Source organism: Triticum urartu, chromosome 6A, assembly GCF_056163025.1.
Source record: "Triticum urartu cultivar PI428250 chromosome 6A, HENAU_Tu73, whole genome shotgun sequence".
Classification (NCBI taxonomy): Eukaryota; Viridiplantae; Streptophyta; class Magnoliopsida; order Poales; family Poaceae; genus Triticum; species Triticum urartu.
Window position 1 is genome coordinate 211811643 of NC_141878.1, and position 11873 is coordinate 211823515.

An 11873-nucleotide genomic window follows, 5' to 3' on the forward strand; every position below is an offset into this window, starting at 1 on the left:
GCGAAAGCATCATGCACATAATCTTGGCACCCTGCCCGGGCGCATAGCAGGTGGCCTTCAGGTGAGCGCACCGCGACCCCCCAGCCAGCATGGCTCTGCCCCGGAGAAAAAGAGTCGTCGACGTTAATCTTGTACTCACCGTTGACTGGGGGTCGCCACTTGTCAGGGGAAGGCTTCGGTGCAGTAGCCACAAAAATCTGCATGAACTCGATGACGCTGCTTCTAGCTCTTCTAGCCAACTCGTCAGCTGCAGCAGGTAGATTCCCTTCTCGGAGTTTGTTCCGGTTGGTCCACCATAACCACCAATAGGTAAGCACCAAGAGGCGCTTTCTTACATCCAACCCCCATAGGAAATCCATGGTTGCATGCACACCCGTTATACGCTCAAGGGCACGACGCTCCCCCTCCATGGCCAGCTCTCTCCATCCACCCTTGACCATTTTACACTTAATGAACAGGTGGGCCCCGTCTTCATCTGCATTGCCGCAAAACAGGCATTTTGTATCAGCAATTGGAATACCTCGCCGAGCCACATTCATCCTGAGAGCAAGAGAATCATGCTGGACGCGCCAAGTGAACATCTGAATAGTTTTTGGACAAGGGAGCTTCCATATCCGTTTCCACGATTCATCATCAACTCTATCGAGCCCACCTGGGTTTGTGTTGCTACCACCCACGCCTCCGTTCATCCTTGTCTTTTCTAGCTGGCCAAACAATTTGTATGCCGATTTAACTGAATGGATGCCTTTACTGTCATAATGCCACGCGATGAAATCTTGCGCCCCCTCTCTCAACAGGATCTGGAGAATGTGTTTAACATCATCAGGCCAGAACGTGTCCCTTACTAGCCGCTCGTCCCACTGGCCCGTTAACGGATCTATGAGATCGCAGACTCTTTCCGGGAGATTAGGGCCCCGAGTTGTGATGACCCGGCGCGACCAGGGCCTAGGTATCCATGGATCCAACCAGATGTTGACCTGAGTGCCATCCCCAATCCTCCATATATATCCTTCCCGAAAAAGTTGGAGCCCATGCAGCAGGCTTCTCCATGAGTAGGAGATACCATCTCTCGGGGCAGCTTCGAGGAGTTGATCATCCGGGTAGTACCGAGCACGCAACAATTGAGCACATAAGGAATTCGGGTACTGGACTAGATGCCAAATTTGTCTGGACAGCATGGCGATGTTAAACCCGTACATATCCCGGAAACCAAGCCCACCCTGGGATTTTGGCAGTGTAAGGGTCTTCCATCCGATCCAGTGGGTGGTGCTCTTCTTGTCTTGCTGACTCCACCAATAGTTCCCGAGCATCGAGCTGAGTTCTCCGCAGAAAGATTTGGTAAGGTCAAAACACGACATAGCGAAGCTGGGTATAGCTTGGGCAACAGTAGTAACTAAGGTATCCTTCCCCGCATTTGCAATAAGTCGTTCCTTCCAACCATAAACCCGGCCTGCCATAGCTCCCTTAACGAAAGCAAAGGCTTTCTTCCGTGACTTGCCCACATGCACTGGCAGGCCCAGGTACTTGTCATTCCACTCTTCGCTTTGGATTTGCAGAGAGTTCTTTACAGCAGTTCTAACCCCAGCTTCTGTATTTGGGCTGAACATCACGGCGGACTTCTCGAGATTTATGCATTGTCCCGAGCATGCCTCATAGAGATCAAGCACCCTGCGCAGCTCATAGGCCTCCTCCTGCTTAGCTCTCAGAAGGAGAAGAGAATCGTCTGCGAAAAGCAAGTGTGACACCACGGGAGCCCCCTGAAAGATTCTGACTCCGCTAATCCTCCCCGCCGCCTCCGCGTCATGCAGCAAAGCCGAGAGTCCCTCTGCACAGATGACAAAAAGATAGGGCGAGGCGGGGTCTCCTTGTCGTAAGCCCCGGGATGGTGAGAACTGTTCGGTCAGCTCCCCGTTCACCTTAATCTGGTGGCGGACAGAAGAGACACATGACATGACCAGGTCGATCCACCTAGCCCCGAAGCCAAGCTTGGTCAGCATGGCTCTGAGGAAATCCCATTCGACCCTGTCGTATGCTTTACTCATATCCGCCTTCACAGCTGCTATCCCTTCCTTCCCTCTCTTCTTATTCAGGAGGTAATGTGACATCTCATACGCCACTAAGACATTGTCCGTTATCATTCTCCCGGGGACAAAAGCGCTTTGGTTGGAGGAAATAATCTCCGAGAGAATGATCTTGAGACGATTAGCAATAACCTTGGAGACCAATTTGTATATCACATTGCATAAACTTATCGGCCGTAGATCTTTGATACTGCTAGGGCATTTCACTTTAGGAATCAAGACCACAGTTGTGTCATTCCATCCCTCCGGCATGGCACCACCATTAAGAACAGACATGACCTCCTCGATAACCTTCTCCCCCATAAAGTGCCAATGTTTCTTGTAGACCACCGAGGGCATACCGTCCGGCCCAGGGGCCTTAAAATCCCCAATGTGATCAAGGGCAGCTTTAATTTCCTCCCTGGTAACTTCTGCTTCCAGGATCGCCCTCATGGCAGCCGTGACACGGGGCTGCACTTTATCAATGAGCTCAGGGAGGCGGTTGACCCCAGCGGTGGTGAAAAGGTCCTGAAAAAAAGAGCAAACGTAGTTATTGTTGGAAATATGCCCTAGAGGCAATAATAAATTAGTTATTATTATATTTCCTTGTTCATGATAATTGTTTATTATCCATGCTATAATTGTATTGATAGGAAACTCAGATACATGTGTGGATACATAGACAACACCATGTCCCTAGTAAGCCTCTAGTTGACTAGCTCGTTGATCAATAGATGGTTACGGTTTCCTGACCATGGACATTGGATGTCGTTGATAACGGGATCACATCGTTAGGAGAATGATGTGACGGACAAGACCCAATCCTAAGCATAGCACAAGATCGTGTAGTTCGTATGCTAAAGCTTTTCTAATGTCAAGTATCATTTCCTTAGACCATGAGATTGTGCAACTCCCGGATATCGTAGGAGTGCTTTGGGTGTACCAAACGTCACAACGTAACTGGGTGACTATAAAGGTGCACTACGGGTATCTCCGAAAGTGTCTGTTGGGTTGGCACGAATCGAGACTGGGATTTGTCACTCCGTGTGACGGAGAGGTATCTCTGGGCCCACTCAGTAGGACATCATCATAATGTGCACAATGTGATCAAGGTGTTGATCATGGGATGATGTGTTACGGAACGAGTAAAAGAGACTTGCCGGTAACGAGATTGAACAAGGTATCGGGATACCGACGATCGAATCTCGGGCAAGTATCGTACCGCTAGACAAAGGGAATTGTATACGGGATTGATTAAGTCCTTGACATCGTGGTTCATCCGATGAGATCATCGTGGAACATGTGGGAGCCAAAATGGGTATCCAGATCCCGCTGTTGGTTATTGACCGGAGAGTCATCTCGGTCATGTCTGCATGTCTCTCGAACCCGTAGGGTCTACACACTTAAGGTTCGGTGACTCTAGGGTTATAGAGATATTAGTATGCGGTAACCCGAAAGTTGTTCGGAGTCCTGGATGAGATCCCGGACATCACGAGAAGTTCCGGAATGGTCCGGAGGTAAAGAATTATATATAGAAACTGCTATTTCGGCCATCGGGACAAGTTTCGGGGTCATCGGTATTGTACCGGGACCACCGGAAGGGTCCCGGGGGTCCACCGGGTGGGGCCACCTGCCCGGGGGCCACATGGGCTGTAGGGGGTGCACCTTGGCCTATATGGGCCAAGGGCACCAGCCCCAAGAGGCCCATGCGCCAAGAGAAGAGGGAAAGGGAGAGTCCTAAAGGGGGAAGGCACCTCCGAGGTGCCTTGGGGAGGATGGACTCCTCCCCCCCTTGGCCGCACCATTCCTTGGAGGAAGGGGCAAGGCTGCGCCCTCCCCCTCTCCCTTGGCCCTATATATAGTGGGAGGAAGGGAGGGCAACTATACCTAAGGCCTGGCGCCTCCCTCTCCCTTCCATGACACATCTCCCTCCTCCCACAGCGCTTGGCGAAGCCCTGTTGGAATCCCGCTACTTCCACCACCACGCCGTCGTGCTGTTGGATCTCCATCAACCTCTCCTCCCCCCTTGCTGGATCAAGAAGGAGGAGACGTCGCTGCTCTGTATGTGTGTTGAACGCGGAGGTGCCGTCCGTTCGGCGTTAGGATCATCGGTGATTTGGATCACGACGAGTACGACTCCATCAACCCCGTTCTCTTGAACGCTTCCGCGCGCGATCTACAAGGGTATGTAGATCCACTCCTCCCTCGTTGCTAGATGACTCCATAGATAGATCTTGGTGACACGTAGGAAAATTTTGAATTTATGCTACGTTCCCCGATAGTGGTATCAGAGCTAGGTCTATGCGTAGTTTCTATGCACGAGTAGAACACAAAGTAGTTGTGGGCGTTGATTTTGTTCAATATGCTTGCCGTTACTAGTCTTATATTGATTCGGCAGCATCGTGGGATGAAGCGGCCCGGACCGACCTTACACATACTCTTACGTGAGACAGGTTCCATCGACTGACATGCACTAGTTGCATAAGGTGGCTGGCGGGTGTCTGTCTCTCCCACTTTATCAGATCGGATTCGATGAAAAGGGTCCTTATGAAGGGTAAATAGCAATTGGCATATCACGTTGTGGTTTTTGCGTAGGTAAGAAACGTTCTTGCTAGAAACCCATAGCAGCCACGTAAAACATGCAAACAACAATTAGAGGACGTCTAACTTGTTTTTGCAGGGTATGCTATGTGATGTGATATGGCCAAAAGGATGTGATGAATGATATATGTGATGTATGAGATTGATCATGTTCTTGTAATAGGAATCACGACTTGCATGTCGATGAGTATGACAACCGGCAGGAGCCATAGGAGTTGTCTTAATTTATTTATGACCTGCGTGTCAACATAAACGTCATGTAATTACTTTACTTTATTGCTAACCGTTAGCTGTAGTAGTAGAAGTAATAGATGACGTGACAACTTCATGGAGACACGATGATGAAGATCATGATGATGGAGATCATGGTGTCATGCCAGTGATAAGATGATCATGGAGCCCCAAGATGGAGATCAAAGGAGCTATATGATATTGGCCATATCATGTCACTATTATTTGATTGCATGTGATGTTTATCATGTTTATACATCTTATTTGCTTAGAACGACGGTAGTAAATAAGATGATCCCTCGCTAAAATTTCAAGAAGGTGTTCCCCCTAACTGTGCACCGTTGCGACAGTTCATTGTTTTAAAGCACCACGTGATGATCGGGTGTTTGATTCTTACGTTCGAATACAACGGGTGTTGACGAGCCTAGCATGTACAGACATGGCCTCGGAACACATGCAAACACTTAGGTTGACTTGACGAGCCTAGCATGTACAGACATGGCCTCGGAACACAGAAGACCGAAAGGTCGAGCATGAGTCGTATGGTAGATACGATCAACATGAAGATGTTCACCGATGTTGACTAGTCCGTCTCACGTGATGATCGGACACGGCCTAGTTGACTCGGATCATGTAATCACTTAGATGACTAGAGGGATGTCTATCTGAGTGGGAGTTCATAAGATGAACTTGTTTATCCTGAACATAGTCAAAAAGGATTTTGCAAATTATGTCGTAGCTCGCGCTTTAGTTCTACTGTTTAGTTATGTTCCTAGAGAAAATTTAGTTGAAAGTTGATAGTAGCAATTAAGCGGACTAGGTCCGTAAACTGAGGATTGTCCTCATTGCTTCATAAAAGGCTTGTGTCCTTAATGCACCGCTCAGTGTGCTGAACCTCGAACGTCGTCTGTGGATGTTGCGAACATCTGACATACACGTTTTGATGACTACATGATAGTTCAGTGCGTAATGCTAAACGGTTTAGAGTTGAGGCACCGAAGACGTTTTTTGAAACGTCGCGAAACATATGAGATGTTTTGAGGGCTGAAATTGGGATTTCAGGCTAGTGCCCACGTCAAGAGGTATAAGACCTCCGACGATTTTCTTAGCCTGCAAACTAAGGGAGAAAAGCTCAATTGTTGAACCTGTGCTCAGATTGTCTGAGTACAACAATCGCTTGAATCGAGTGGGAGTTGATCTTCCAGATGAAATAGTGATGGTTCTCCGAAGTCATTACCACCAAGCTGCTAGAGCTTCGTGATGAACTACAAGGACATATATGATGATCCTTGAGATATTCGCGATGTTTGACACCACAAAAGTAGAAATCAAGAAGGAGCATCAATTGTTGATGGTTGGTGAAACCACTAGTTTCAAGAAGGGCAAGGGCAAAAAGGGATGCTTCATGAAACGGCAAATCAGCTGCTGCTCTAGTGAAGAAACCCAAGGTTGAACCCAAACCCGAGACTAAGTGCTTCTGTAATAAAGGGAACAGCCACTGGAGTAGAATTACCCTAGATACTTGGTAGATAAGAAGGCTGGCAAGGTCGATAGAAGTATATTGGATATACATTGTGTTGATGTGTACTTTACTAGTACTCCTAGTAGCACCAGGGTATTAGATACAGGTTCGGTTGCTAAGTGTTAGTAACTCGAAATAAAAGCTACGGAATAAACGGAGACTAGCTAAAGGTGAGCTGACGATATGTGTTGGAAGTGTTTCCAATGTTGATATGATCAAGCATCGCACGCTCCCTCTACCATCGAGATTGGTGTTTTCATTGAGCATAGACATGATTGGATTATGTCTATCGCAATACGGTTATTCATTTAAAGAGAATAATAGTTACTCTGTTTGTTTGAATAATACCTTCAATGGTCTTGCACCTAAAATGAATGGTTTATTGAATCTCGATCGTAGTGATACACATGTTCATGCCAAAGATATAGGATAGTAATGATAGTACCACCTACTTGTGGCACTGCCACATAAGTCATATCGGTATAAAACGCATGAAGAAGCTCCATGTTGATGGATCTTTGGACTCACTCATTTTTGAAAAGTTTGAGACATGCGAACCATGTCTATTGGTGTATATGCATGAAGAAACTCCATGCATATGGATCGTTTGGACTCACTTGGTTTTGAATCACTTGAGACATGCAAATCATACCACATGGGCAAGATGACTGAAAGCCTCGTTTTCAGTAAAATGGAAATAGAAAGCAACTTGTTGGAAGTAATACATTTTGATGTGTGCAGTCCAATGAGTGCTGAGGCGTGTAGTGGATATCGTTATGTTCTTACTTCACAGATGATTTGAGTAGATGTTGAGTATATTTACTTGATGAATCACGAGTCTGAATTATTGAAAGGTTCAAGTAATTTCAGGGTGAAGTTGAAAGATCGTCGTGACAAGAGGATAAAATATCTATGATATGATCATAGAGATGAATATCTGAATTACGAGTTTGGCACATAATTAAGACATTGTGGAAATTGTTTCACAACTAATACAGCCTGGAACACCATAGTGTGATGGTGTGTCCGAACATCATAACTGCACCCTATTGGATATGATGCATACCATGATGTCTCTTATCGAATTACCACGATAGTTTATGGGTTAGGCATTAGAGACAACCACATTCACTTTAAATAGGGCACCACGTAATTCCGATGAACTATGGTTTAGAGAAACCTAAGCTGTCATTTCTTAAAAGTTTGGGGCTGCGACGCTTATGTGAAAAAGTTTCAGGCTGATAAGCTCGAACCCAAAGCGGATAAATGCATCTTCATAGGACACCCAAAACAGTTGGGTATACCTCCTGTCTCAGATCCGAAAGCAATAAGGGATTGTTTCTAGAATCGGGTCCTTTCTCGAGGAAAAGTTTCTCTCGAAAGAATTGAGTGGGAGGATGGTGGAGACTTGATGAGGTTATTAAACCGTCTCTTCAACTAGTGTGTGGCAGGGCACAGGAAGTTGTTCCTGTGGCACCTACACCAATTGAAGTGGAAGCTTATGATAGTGATCATGAAACTTCAGATCAAGTCACTACCAAACCTCGTGGGATGACAAGGATGCGTACTACTTCAGAGTGGTACGTAATCCTGTCTTGGAAGTCATGTTGCTAGACAACAATGAACCTACGAGCTATGGAGAAGCGATGGTGGGCCCGGATTCCGATAAATGGCTCGAGGCCATAAAATCCGAGAGAGGATCCATGTATGAAAACAAAGTGTAGACTTTGGCGGAACAGCTCGATGGTCGTAAGGCTGTTGAGTACAGATGGATTTTAAAAGGAAGACGGACAATGATGGTAAGTATCACCATTAAGAAAGCTCGACTTGTCGTTAAGATGTTTTCCGACAAGTTCAAGGAGTTGACTACGGTGAGACTTTCTCACTCGTAGCGATGCTAAGAGTCTGTTGGAATTGTATTAGCGATTACTGCGTTATTTATGAAATCTTGCAGATAGGATGTCAAAACATTGTTTCCTCGACGATTTTTCTTGAGGAAAGGTTGTATGTGATACAACCGGAAGGTTTTGTCAATCCTGAAAGATGCTAATAAGTATGCAAAGCTCCAGCTATCCTTCTGAGGACTGGAGTAAGCATCTCGGAGTTGGAATGTATGCTTTGATGAGATGATCAAAGATTTTGGGTGTATACAAAGTTTATGAGAAACTTGTATTTCCGAAGAAGTGAGTGGGAGCACTATAGAATTTCTGATGAGTATATGTTGTTGACATATTGTTGATCAGAAATGACGTAGAATTTCTGGAAAGCATATAGGGTTATTTGGAAATTGTTTTTCAATGGAAAGCCTGGATTAAGCTACTTGAACATTGAGCATAAAGATCTATAAGGATAGATCAAAACGCTTAATGGTACTTTCAAATAAGCACATACCTTGACATGATCTTGAAGATGTTCAAGATGGATCAGTCAAAGAAGGAGTTCTTGCCTAAGTTGTAAGGTATGAAGTTAAGACTTAAAGCTCGACCACGGCAGAAGAAAGAGGAAGGACGAAGGACGTCCCCTATGCTTAAGACATAGGCTCTACAGTATGATATGCTGTGTACCGCACCTGAAGTGTGCCTTGCCATGAGTCAGTCAAGGGGTACAAGAGTGATCCAAGAATGGATCACAGTACGGCGGTCAAAGTTATCCTTAGTAACTAGTGGACTAAGGAATTTTCTCGGTTATGGAGGTGATGAAGAGTTCGACGTAAAGAGTTACGACGATGCAAGCTTAACACCTATCCGGATAGCTCTGAGTAGAGATACCGGATACGTATAATGGAGCAACAATTTAGAATAACTCCAAGTAGAACAGTTATTTGAAATGGCTCTAAATAGAGCGTGGTAGCTGCATCTAGGAGATGACATAAAGATTTGTAAAGCACACACGGATCTGAAAGGTTCAGACCCGTTGACTAAAACCTCTCTCACAAGCAACATGATCAAACCCAGAACTCTGTGAGTGTTAATCACATGGCGATGTGAACTAGATTATTGAATCTAGTGCAAGTGGGAGACTGTTGGAAATATGCCCTAGAGGCAATAATAAATTAGTTATTATTATATTTCCTTGTTCATGATAATCGTTTATTATCCATGCTATAATTGTATTGATAGGAAACTCAGATACATGTGTGGATACATAGACAACACCATGTCCCTAGTAAGCCTCTAGTTGACTAGCTCGTTGATCAATAGATGGTTACGGTTTCCTGACCATGGACATTGGATGTCGTTGATAACGGGATCACATCATTAGGAGAATGATGTGATGGACAAGACCCAATCCTAAGCATAGCACAAGATCGTGTAGTTCGTATGCTAAAGCTTTTCTAATGTCAAGTATCATTTCCTTAGACCATGAGATTGTGCAACTCCCGGATACCGTAGGAGTGCTTTGGGTGTACCAAACGTCACAATGTAACTGGGTGACTATAAAGGTGCACTACGGGTATCTCCAAAAGTGTCTGTTGGGTTGGCACGAATCGAGACTGGGATTTGTCACTCCGTGTGACAGAGAGGTATCTCTGGGCCCACTCGGTAGGACATCATCATAATGTGCACAATGTGATCAAGGTGTTGATCACGGGATGATGTGTTACGGAACGAGTAAAAGAGACTTGCCGGTAACGAGATTGAACAAGGTATCGGGATACCGACGATCGAATCTCGGGCAAGTATCGTACCGCTAGACAAAGGGAATTGTATACGGGATTGATTAAGTCCTTGACATCATGGTTCATCCGATGAGATCATCGTGCAACATGTGGGAGCCAACATGGGTATCCAGATCCCACTATTGGTTATTGACCGGAGAGTCATCTCGGTCATGTCTGCATGTCTCCCGAACCCGTAGGGTTTACACACTTAAGGTTCGGTGACGCTAGGGTTATAGAGATATTAGTATGCGGTAACCCGAAAGTTGTTCGGCGTCCCGGATGAGATCCCGGACGTCACGAGGAGTTCCGGAATGGTCCGGAGGTAAAGAATTATATATAGGAAGTGTTATTTCGGCCATCGGGACAAGTTTCGGGGTCATCGGTATTGTACCGGGACCACCGAAAGGGTCCCGGGGGTCCACCGGGTGGGGCCACCTGCCCCGGGGGCCACATGGGCTGTAGGGGGTGCGCCTTGGCCTATATGGGCCAAGGGCACCAGCCCCAAGAGGCCCATGCGCCAAGAGAAGAGGGAAAGGGAGAGTCCTAAAGGGGGAAGGCACCTCCGAGGTGCCTTGGGGAGGATGGACTCCTCCCCCCCCCTTGGCCGCACCCTTCCTTGGAGGAAGGGGAAAGGCTGCGCCCTCCCCCTCTCCCTTGGCCCTATATATAGTGGGGGGAAGGGAGGGCAACTATACCTAAGGCCTGGCGCCTTCCTCTCCCTTCCATGACACATCTTCCTCCTCCCACAGCGCTTGGCGAAGCCCTGTTGGAATCCCGCTACTTCCACCACCACGCCGTCGTGCTGTTGGATCTCCATCAACCTCTCCTCCCCCCTTGCTGGATCAAGAAGGAGGAGACGTCGCTGCTCTGTACGTGTGTTGAACGCGGAGGTGTCGTCCGTTCGGCGCTAGGATCATCGGTGATTTGGATCACGACGAGTACGACTCCATCAACCCCGTTCTCTTGAACGCTTCCGCGCGCGATCTACAAGGGTATGTAGATGCACTCCTCCCTCGTTGCTAGATGACTCCATAGATAGATCTTGGTGACACGTAGGAAAATTTTGAATTTATGCTACGTTCGCCGACAGTTATTTAGTTCCTCCCCCTCCTTCACTTCCACCCCATCATCCTTCTTTAACTTCTTGATTCTATTCGCCTTCCGTTTCGCAGAAGCTACTGCCATGAAATACTTGGTGCTCTTGTTACCATCCTTCAGCCATGTAACATGTGAGTGTTGTCTCGCTTTGGTGTTCTTTTTGCCTTCCAGATCCTCGAGCAAACCTCGCAGCCTCCCTTCCTCCCTCACTTTTCCTTTCGAGACTGGCGCCCTCATACACCTCTCCAATGCTCTCCTAGTCTCACTCAGTCTTCCTTCTAGCTCTCCCGCCACCTCCTTACCCCATCTTCTCATCCTCCCCGCCACGTTTTTCATGACTGAGGCCACATCCCCCTGACCCAACATACAACCTTCTTCCCACGCCCCCTGCACCTCCTCACTACACCCTTCTTCCTGGAGCCACCACGCTTCAAAACGAAAGCCGCAATCTCCTCCCACCTTCTTCCTGCTAGCACCCTTTGTAGAAACTATTACCGGTCGGTGGTCGGAGTGTCGTGGTGAGCCATTAAGAACTGTGAATTCCGGAAACCAATCGCACCACGTTGCATTTGCTGTCACCCTGTCAGCCTTTCACAGATATAAGTGTCCGCCCTCTTACTGTGGTTCCTCCAAGTAAATCTATCCCCCTCGTACCCCAGATCACTTAGCTCACACGCCTCGAGAGCCTCTCTAAAGTTAT